The following is a 10,199-nucleotide window of genomic DNA, read 5'->3' as shown; positions in this document are numbered from 1 at the left end:
AGTTAGAATAGGCCACTTGGCGATCTAATTTCCAGCAAAGCCAGGCAGCCAAAGGTAAGAGAACTGTAATTGCCATTTGTGACGGGTTGGACTAGGTCCAGAGGCCCCCTGCTGGAAACCTTTTGGACCTGTCTCATCCCACCTCAGAAGAGAGAAGAGGAAAACTCCTTCAGGCTGCCTAGAAGCCAATCAGAGGGACTGCTGGATCGACCAATCAGGGGCCAGAAGGGCCCCATAAAAGGAAGTTGCAGTGGTAGAGCAGTCAGTTGCTGCCTGGAGCTTGAAGATGGAGGATAGGGTGCCTGGCTGGTTGGAAGAGCAACAGGACCATGGACAGGTCAGTGTGGGCAGACTGAGCCCAAAATTCAGCAAGACCAGGTGAGGGTACCATGATGGGACCTGCTGGTCTGCTTGAAGACTGAGCCCAGGGACAGCTACCAAAAGGACCCCAATTGAGGGTACTGAGATGGGACCCTGTTAAAGAAGGCAGTTCCTCCAGGAGGGAAGCCTTGGTGATATGGCCCCATACCAGGACTCTGAGAAAGAACTAGAGACTGCATACCCTAGAAGGGGGAACAGTGTGTGTGACTCAACCAGAGGGCTGACTCACTGAAGACCTGCCAAAAGAACCATTAGTTGGGGTCGGGGGAGGCACTTGTGAGAGGCGAGTGCTACCCCATGCCAACTGAGGACTAAGGAAAGCTTACACCCAATGGGAAAGGGGACACCTGTGAGTGGTGGCTGCTACCCTGTTCACAACTGAGGGATTTCAGGCACGTATCAGCCAATAGGGGGCATTCATGAGGGGCAGATGCTGATGTCATTACATCAATCTACTGCACTGGAGAGACACTTGGATGTAGTGGAGAATTGGGGCATCTGTGCCTGTTTTACAAACCAAGGAATTTAAAGCTCCCTTTGGAGAGAGACAATAAAAAGATCTCAAAATAGCTGAGTGAAGTGGTTAAGAAATGGCCAGGGTGTTCCTGTGGTGTTTTGAAAACTGTGCTAACTTTACAAGCTATCACTTTGGGTTTTAAGGGATTTCCTTTCCTGCCCTTACAGGCTAGGGGTTCTGAGGGAAGGTGCAACTGGGTCCTTGGAAGTCAGGCTGCAAAAGATCCAGTCTGGAGAAGGTGGCCTGAGTTTTGCCACTCTGCCTTAGGGAATAGCTCGCTATCTATGTATGTATTTGGTTGTTGTCTGTTAGAGTTCTGAATTCTTAGAAATAAAGTAGTGTAACATTACAGCCTTTTAGAAAGAAAATACATGTGTTATATTTCTGGAACGAGCAGAGAAGGACATACACAGCTGTAGCGGGAGCTAATGGACACACAGCTGTGTGTTGTGCTCATTTTATTATTCTGAATGCAAAACTGAAACTAACATGAAAGTGAAGCTTTGCCCTGGGCAGGGGAATGTATTTAAACTTGTAAAGAGTACATTCCTCCACCCTCCCCTAAAATGCTTTCCAAATACACATACATTATTGTTTATCTGGCTCACAATAAACACTATACAACCTAACTAAGAGTTGTGAGTAGACTACCATAGACGCTTAAATTGCCAGGGATTACTCTGCCCTAGAATAGCAGTTTACTAGCTAAACAACTTATAAATTCAGGCACACAACTGGTATGCACATTCTCTTGGGATCCCAGGGTGATGGTGGTGTGGCAGTGTCCTGACCAACAGGAACAGTCGGTGGTAAGGAACCAGTTCAATCTGGTATGGAACCAGCTGGATCTGGTACCAAAGTTTCTTCCACCAAGTCATCAAAATTAAGAGTTACAATAGAAGGAGGTTCAAACAAAGTCTTACTGGAACCTCATTGGACTCGGTACTAGTCGAGGCTGTAACTAGTCCATGTGTCACTTCCATAAAATGTCAAGCTATTGAAGGACCACCACTGAAACAGATCCTGTGCATTGTACAACTTCTTCAGGTACCCTTAAACTGCAGAACCATAGTTGCGAGTCCAACCATAACTAAACTAAACATAAGTCTAAACTAAATACAGCCCGAGTGTATATTTAGACTCAAAGAGCCAGATTCTCAGCTGGTGCTGATTGACATAAGTCCACTTACATCAGTGGGGCTATACTGACTTACACCAGCTAGAGATCCTGCCCTATGGGCTCAACTCACTATCGTTACTCCAGTTTGATATTGGTATGACTCCATTTAAATCAATAGGACCGGGTAGTTGGGGCCCATATACTTCAGCCATTAAATAGCTATTCAGGGTTTCCTTTAATGTGAGAGAGACAGTTGACGGGGTACAACTCTGATCTGAATAATAATAATTAATCATTGTGTTTATGCTTCCATTTGACCTTTGCTTGCAGACTAAATGTGTTGATGATGATGACTTTGCTGCTGTGACACTGGGAAAGTTTCCATCACTATTAATGTTTCCTGTGAGTCACAATTGGTACTGTACAATAACAGGGTAACGGGGAGGACAGGAAAGGTCAGGAGCTTCAGTGACCTTTTCACTGGAAATTTTTCATGAAAGCAACTGTTAACAAGTTCAGTTGTCTTTTAATAACCTTTACAGTTCAGTGTACGTCCGTCTACTGGGCACTTGTATCGACTCAGTCTGTGAGCCTTGTGTCATAGTATAATCATAGTATAATTCCCAGATCTGGACCTTAGCATTCAAAATATGGGTACTAGCATGAATTCCCCTAAGCTTAATTACCAGCTTAGATCTGATGGGCTGCCACCAATTCGGACTTAAGTAGAGCGCCTGATAGACTCTGGTCTCCCCAAACCCTTCCCTGGGGACCCCCAAGACCCAGATTCCTTGAGTCTCACAGCAAAGGGAAATAAACCATTCCCTCCCCCCTCTCTACCTCCTCCCAGATCTTTCCCGCCCTGGGTACACTAGGAGATCACCGTGATTCAACTCTGTGAATCTAACACAAAGAGGAAATTTACCTTTCCCTCCCTCAGGCAATACAGATTCAAGCTCCTTGAATGTGACACAAACAGGAAACTTATCCTTCCCTCCCCTCTGCTCTCTTTCCCTTCTCCCCACCAATTCCCTGGTGTACACAGACTCAGTTCCTTTGAGCCTTAACTAGGAGAAAAAAATCAAACAGGTCTTAAAACAAAGTTTTTAATAAAAAAGAAAGTAAAAGGTTTATCTCTGCAATTTAGATGGTACACAGTTACAAGGTCTTTTAGCTTATAGAAAATGGATAAACAGCCTTATCCAGAAAAAATACAATTTAAACTATTTCCAGCAGACTACACATTTGAAAATACAGAAAAACAATGTAAAAGCCTATATTGTCTTTCTACCTCTGTACTTACAATTGGAAACAGAAGATTAAAGAGCCTGGAGATTCGTGTGGTCACTCTCAGAGCCCAGAAAGAGAACAGACCAAGAACAAAGGACCCACACCCAAACTTCCCTCCACCCAGATTGAAAGTATCTTGTCTCCTGATTGGTCCTCTGATCAGGTGTTGCAGGTTACTGTTTGTTAACCCTTTACAGGTGAAAGAGACATTAACCCTTAGCTATCTGTTTATGACACCTTGACAAAGCTGTTCAGTGCAAAACTACATCTCCAACATGTGATTGTGGGACCCTGAAAGTGGTACTCCGGCTTGGCCAAAACAGGAGCATGCCAGCTTTGGGGAGGGGCCTGTTTTTAACTGTCCTTCCTCTCAGGGTGATGGAACTTCAGTGATTCTGTTGGATTCACACAACCCTAATGGTAGAACTGGGCAGGAACTGGATTTTCCATTTCGCAGGAAATTCCATAATTTAGAATTTGTTTCCATTGTGGAATAGAAAAGAAAAATCTAAAATTTCCCATGAAATGAAATTCTGAAAACATTTGTTTTGACTCAAGCAAATCTTTCATGCTAATTTTGACTTTGTTAAACTTTACAAAATGTATATAGAAACACCAAATGATTTCATTTCAAAATGAAAAAAAATTGAAACATTCCATTCCAAAAATGTTGAAATGGAATGCTCTGGCATTATTGAAATGCTTCATTTGTCGTTTTTTTTTTTCAAAATGAATTTTTGCCAGAATTGACATCTTATGAAACATTATGATTTCAACAAAAACTGTGTTTTTGGTAGAAAAACATTTCAACAGAAATTTCGAATCAGTTCTAATTGATGGCATGTGCCAACATATGTTAATTGAGCTTGCAGTCTGGGTGTATTCTTAGACTGGGCAATGCTACAGCTTTGTCTAGTCTGGCTCTTGGCCATCGTTTTCTAACTAGAAGATTGTTACCACTTCTCTACTATGTGGACTATGCTTCTTTTAGCCTTGCTTTTGTCACCTCACAATTAGACTAGTGCAATGTTGTGTCTTTATGTGACTCCAGTGTAAATCAACCTATAGGCTAGAGCAGTGGTCCCCTACGCGGGCACCTTAATGCGCCCGCATCCTGGCCCCCAGGAGAGCACCTGCCAAAATGCCACCGAATTTCAGCAGCATTTCGGCAGCAATGCCTCTCAATGATGCCGCTTGTCTCCTACAATTTGGCGGCATTTCAGTGGGTGCTCCACCGCCGCAGTGGTCCTTCGTCTGGCACCCGCCAGCCAAAAAGGTTGGGGACCACTGGACTAGAGCTATGCCAAATGTGCAACTCCTTTGCTTCTATCTCGCCAGGAATATGTGACACCAGTGCTCTGGGATTTGCTCTAACTCCCTAGTGGCTTCAGGATGGATTTTTAGCATGTTGGTTTTGACCTATGATGCCCTAAATGGCTCAGAACCTCCATGTTTGATAGACTGATGCCCTCCCTTGGATATGGGCCTGAAGCTCCCATCAGAGGAGGTGCTCGACCTGGAGCTCCTTCAGTTCAAAGGAAAGGGAGTTGCTGGCAGGATGAGGGGCCGTTGGCTTTGGCATTCACATCTCTCTTAGTTCAAAATACCCTGAATCTGTTGTCTCTGCAATGCTGACTATCTGTCTAGGCTTGTTCTGAGGGGAGGAAGATCTTGGTAAGAGTGAGTATTTGGAGACTAGCTGGTGCATTTAGGTTTCCCTCTCTAGCTTGTTCTTCTCTGGTCTGGGTAAGGAGAAGCTATTGCATGTGTAACGGCACTCTTAACATGATAAGAGGAAGGATTGTCCAGTCATTCAATACTAGCTTGGGACTTGTAAGAGCTGGATTCAATTCCCTGCTTCACCACAGGCTTCTTGTGTGACTTGGGCAAGCTGCTGTCTGTGCAGGCAACAAAATCCCACTCTCCCTACAATTGTGCGCAGTTTCCATCCATCAAGTAGTGTCAAGCCATGTTGTCCCCTGCCTGATATAAATCATAAAGGACAAATAAATATGTTGTCCCTTTGCCTTGACTCCTCCAATGAAATGCCTTCCAGTGTTCTGTAGTAGGTATCACACCTAACAGTTCTGTTGTATTATTAACATTAGTGTGACAGGGTGCTGGGCATGAACTCCTGAGACAGCCCTCTCACACCAGCTCCAATTAAGGGAGGTAAGTTGGAGCTGGCTAGAGAAACCTGCACCTGATTGGTGAATGAGAAAGAAGTGCAGCCTAATTAGCCTGGGGCTACATACGGGCCGAGAGGAAGGAAGCCAGGGAGGAGCCAGAGAGTGGAAGGAGAGTGGTAGCTCTTCCCTGCTGGGTGCAGAACCTGTGAAGACCTTAAGGCTGAAACCATAACCTGTGAATGGAGAGAAGGTGGTGGGAGCACACACTGTAAATAAACTGCACTGGTGATTGCTGAACCCTAGGGTCTCTGAGTGGTTTGTGAATGCAGTACAGGCAAGAACAAAGGGGGCTCTGCTACACCCTGTTACAATTAGGTACAGCAATGCTTAAGCAAACAGACAACTCTGCAAAAGCTTGGAACTGCAGTTTCTGTCACTAGTTTCTAGTTAGTTACATAGCATTATAGCAGTACCTAAAATCTAGGCAGAAGCAAATTTCCTTTACCAAGAAGGGGGCTTGCCTGAAAATGCTGCTTTCAGGTTGGACGGTAAGAAATTAAATATCTTCCTACCCAAAATGTAAAAAGTCCAAACATGAAAATGTACAAAAATAGGAGCACTGCTTCCAGCTGGATTACCATACTGTTTCGCAGGTCTTCTCTTGGGAGCATTCTGCTCTGAATTGTTGGCAGGGTATCATATTCCCCACATGTGCAGTCTTACTTGCTTTGTTCTTTGACACATTTCACCATTCCCAGTGAAAAGAAGTCCCAAGGCGATGTCTCTGCTCACATAGTTTGGAGGGACTGCATTAATTAAGTGCACTTTGCTCTTTCGGGGTTTCCAGCATGCATGGAAGTTTTCCTTTCATGAAAAACTTAGAACATTTGGGATAATCAGTATTCATGGGTCTTTAATCAGCTACAGCAGCCAATTAATTACTGGGGGAAATCACGGCTGGTGCAGCAGCCTAGCTATTAAATGAAAGCTGTTCCTCTCATTTATTCCATGAACATGGCACAGATTTCTTCATCTATTCTCTCCTGCTAGCCAGAGCCCTAATTTGAAATTCTAGAGACAGCATTGTGCAAAGATGGGGCACTGGACTGGGAGTCAAGAAACCTGAGTGCTGTTCTCGGATCTGCCACTGGCTTGTGGAGAGAACTGCATTTCTCCACATAATTTTGAGAGGTTGGGTGCCCAACATGAGACATAGAAGGCAGGCCTGATTTTCAGAGATGTTCTGCATCTGTGACTGAAGTGGACTGGAGCTGTGGGTGGTCAACACCCGTGAAATAGAGACCCTAAGAGTGTTTCGTTGGGCAATGAAAAACGGAGACACGGAATTACTGTGAAAATATAGTCCTTACATTCTATTAGCCACAGTTGTATCATAGGGCCATTATCCATATCACCCTATGATACAACCCCTACACTGGAGCGCAAGGGCTTAAAGAACAACTCTGGGCCCAGGCAGCCCCACCCAGACACACGTGCAAAGCCTGACTAAGCTGGAGGCAGGGCTTTCAAAAGGGAGCAGAGCAGTCACTACCCAGGACTCATTGCCTGTGACCTAACAATACAGACCAGGCAAAACCACAGGGGAGAAACAGGGGATGAAGCGGGTGTGTCAGAGACTGTGCTGGAGTGGTTTAGTCTGGGAAGCTGTGATGATGCAGTTCTGACGGGACCCAACTGAGAGTGCCAGTTCAGGACTAATTGCTTAAACAGGGCAGGTACGGCCCTAGGCTGGGGTTTTTCCACCTATAAGGCAAACCAAACCAGCCAGACAAAGAGGACTTTGGTTTCACCCCACTGGCTAACCACAAGTCACACAAGCAATTTCCTTAGACACTCCAGTTTTTCAGTATCACCAACAATGCCACTCGTCCTGGGGATGAATGGTTATGAAAAGCAACACCCCAATAAAAGAAAACAGTTCTCTCGATCCCAAAGAATCAAGCCCCAGACCCAGGTCAATATACACATCAGATCTTACCCACAAATCACGCTGTTGCCAATCCTTTAGAATCTAAAGGTTTATTCATAAAAGGAAAAAGATAGACATGAGAGCTAGAATTGGTCAAATGGAATCAATTACATCCAGTAATGGCAAAGTTCTTAGTTCAGGCTTGTAGCAGTGATGGAGTAAACTGCAGGTTCAAATCAAGTCTCTGGAGAACATCCCCCACTGGGATGGGTCATTCAGTCCTTTGTTCAGAGCTTCTGTTTGTAGCAAAGTCCCTCCAGAAGTAAGAAGCAGGATTGAAGACCATATGGAGATAAGGCATCAGGCTTTTCCAGGTGTAAGAACACCTCTCTGTTCTTACTGTGGAAAATTACAGCAAAATGGAGTCTGCAGTCACATGGGCAAGTCCCTGCATACTTTGCTGAGTTACAAGGCGTATCTACCTTCTCTCAATGGGTCAATTGTATAGCTGATGGTCCTTAATGGGCCATCAAGCAGGCTAGGCAGAGCTAACACCAACTCGTTTAGGATGTCTCCCAGAAGCACAGCACAAATTTGAAATACAGACAGTATAGAGCCAATACTCATAACTTCAACTACAAAATGATACAGACAGACAGACAGCATAATCATAACCAGCAACCCATAACCTGGTCTTAGACACCTTATATGACCCTCTTTACATAAGATTTGGTGCCACTACAGGACCCTGGTTGCAACCATAATCTATATGGTCCCAGAATATGTCAATAACATCACAAAGCTCTAGGAGATAGGAAGAAGTCTGGGGCGGTGGGAGAGGAGCGCAGCGGCCTAGCCCCTGGCATTGGGTGCAGCTGCCCACCATTGGACCCTGGACTGGAGCCCAGTGGAAAGTGTAGGCTTGGGGTCCCCTATCTACTTTGAGAGGACAATATAAGAGCCTTCACCTGCTGAGAGGCCAACTGAAAAAGACTGACTGTTCCAGGGTCAAGACCCCAAGCTAAAGGGGAGGACTGGAAACCACTGGGGGCTGAAGGGTGGGATTTTTCTTTAACAGGGAGCTGTCCTGCCAACCACCACCAGAGCACTAGCTAGCACTGTCAGTGGTGGTGTGCCTTCTACAGGCCCCCATTACAGTAATATTTGAGCACCTCACTATCTTTAACACATTTATCCTCACAATACTCCTCTGTGGTAGGAAAGTGCTACTACCCCTGTTTTACAAATGGGGAAATCAAAGGCTAAGTGTCACCACAGCCTAGATTAGGGGCCTGACCTCTGCACTGTTCTTCCTTGGCCTTTGCTTACTTGTAAAATGATGAGACTGATGCTAACCTACTCTGAGCCCCACAACTAAGAAGTACTATATAAGTGCTAAGAAGCATGATGAATTTGTCCATGTTATTAACGTTGGTTGGAAAAGGCAGAAACAATCATGGATTTCCCCCTAATTCCCCACCCCGTCCTTCAAAATCTGTAATGTTGTCAAAAGTCAAAACATTGTGACAAATTCAAATTATTGCTGTTGTACAGAGTACACCACATTGGGAGGGAATAGTTTTATTGCTGACCAAATATTATAGGCCATACTGGGACCAGTAAGCAGCAGTCCAATACCATCTTAATAAATAGTGACCCTTCTAGAGTTCTCTGCCATGAATGAGGGAGCCAGATTGCTAATGAAAACTCTTTCAGGCGGGGGCTGTGTTCTATCTTCCAGGTCTAGAACTGAACTCAAACCCAACTGTTTTGGTGATTGCAAAATTTTTGGATCACTTTTTTTTTCCCATTTTCCTTTGCATTTAAGGGCTCCATTCAGAATGAGCTGACTAGAGCTGATTAGAGTTTTGCCCCCAAGAATCACCTTTCCCCACCCGCCAAAATTAAACATTTAAATAAAAACGAGTTTGTTTCTTAAATGTTGACCAGCTTTAATATTGAAATATCACAGCATAGCACACCTTTGCCCCCACCTTTTTTTTTTGGTAGACTCAGGAATCTTAAATAATTCATACAAATTTGGGATTATCACAGAGATAAATGGAATCAGAAGGATAAAACTAGATTCTTTATTGAAACTAACTAATGAAAAATTAACTACATCATCTTTTCCTTTTGTCTTGAAACCTGACAGCCTCCCCCTAGTGTTCTCAGAATTAAGCCTAATAATATCTACTCTGTTCAGTTAGCATAAGATACAATTCTTAGGCAAACTGAAAATGAATTTCAAACCATGAGTCATCAAATTACTAGTTCCTAGAATCTCAGAGCTAAATTTTCAGGATCGTTTGCCTTTTGGACAGATGCAATTAGTACCTACAAAATTGTACGTATATTTTAGGGACCTGCTGTTATGATATGTTTACTTACAGTATCGTTTTCAGCCTCTTGAAATCTGTGGGTGTTGAGTGCAGCGTAAGACTGGGTGTAATCCTTGGAAATCAAAAGAGATAAAGCTGGAACACAAATTCTGTGAAATCCTCTTTGTTAGTCTGTAGTTGCAGCTGTTGTCTTTATTAAAGATTTCTTATTTTAATAGGACTGCAATTCCATATATCAACCGCTGCAACAGATTTTTGGGTGCAATGTTAGTAATTGAATGTACCACTACCTTATCGACATGTGCAAATCAGGTAGTTAGATAATTTCTGATGCCATGAGTAAAATTTTGAGGTGTAAATTGTGCTGGTTTAAAGGGACCAAGCTGAAAAGTTTGGGCCTTAACACTTTTCTGAGAGGAAGGATTGTTATGGGAACTTTGCTCTATTGTTTGCAGCTCCTCTAAAAGAGCCGGGAGAATCTCCTGTGATA

The sequence above is a fragment of the Gopherus flavomarginatus genome, chromosome 10, assembly GCF_025201925.1.
Source record: "Gopherus flavomarginatus isolate rGopFla2 chromosome 10, rGopFla2.mat.asm, whole genome shotgun sequence".
In the NCBI taxonomy this organism is placed as follows: Eukaryota; Metazoa; Chordata; order Testudines; family Testudinidae; genus Gopherus; species Gopherus flavomarginatus.
This window is presented reverse-complemented; position numbering follows the sequence as displayed.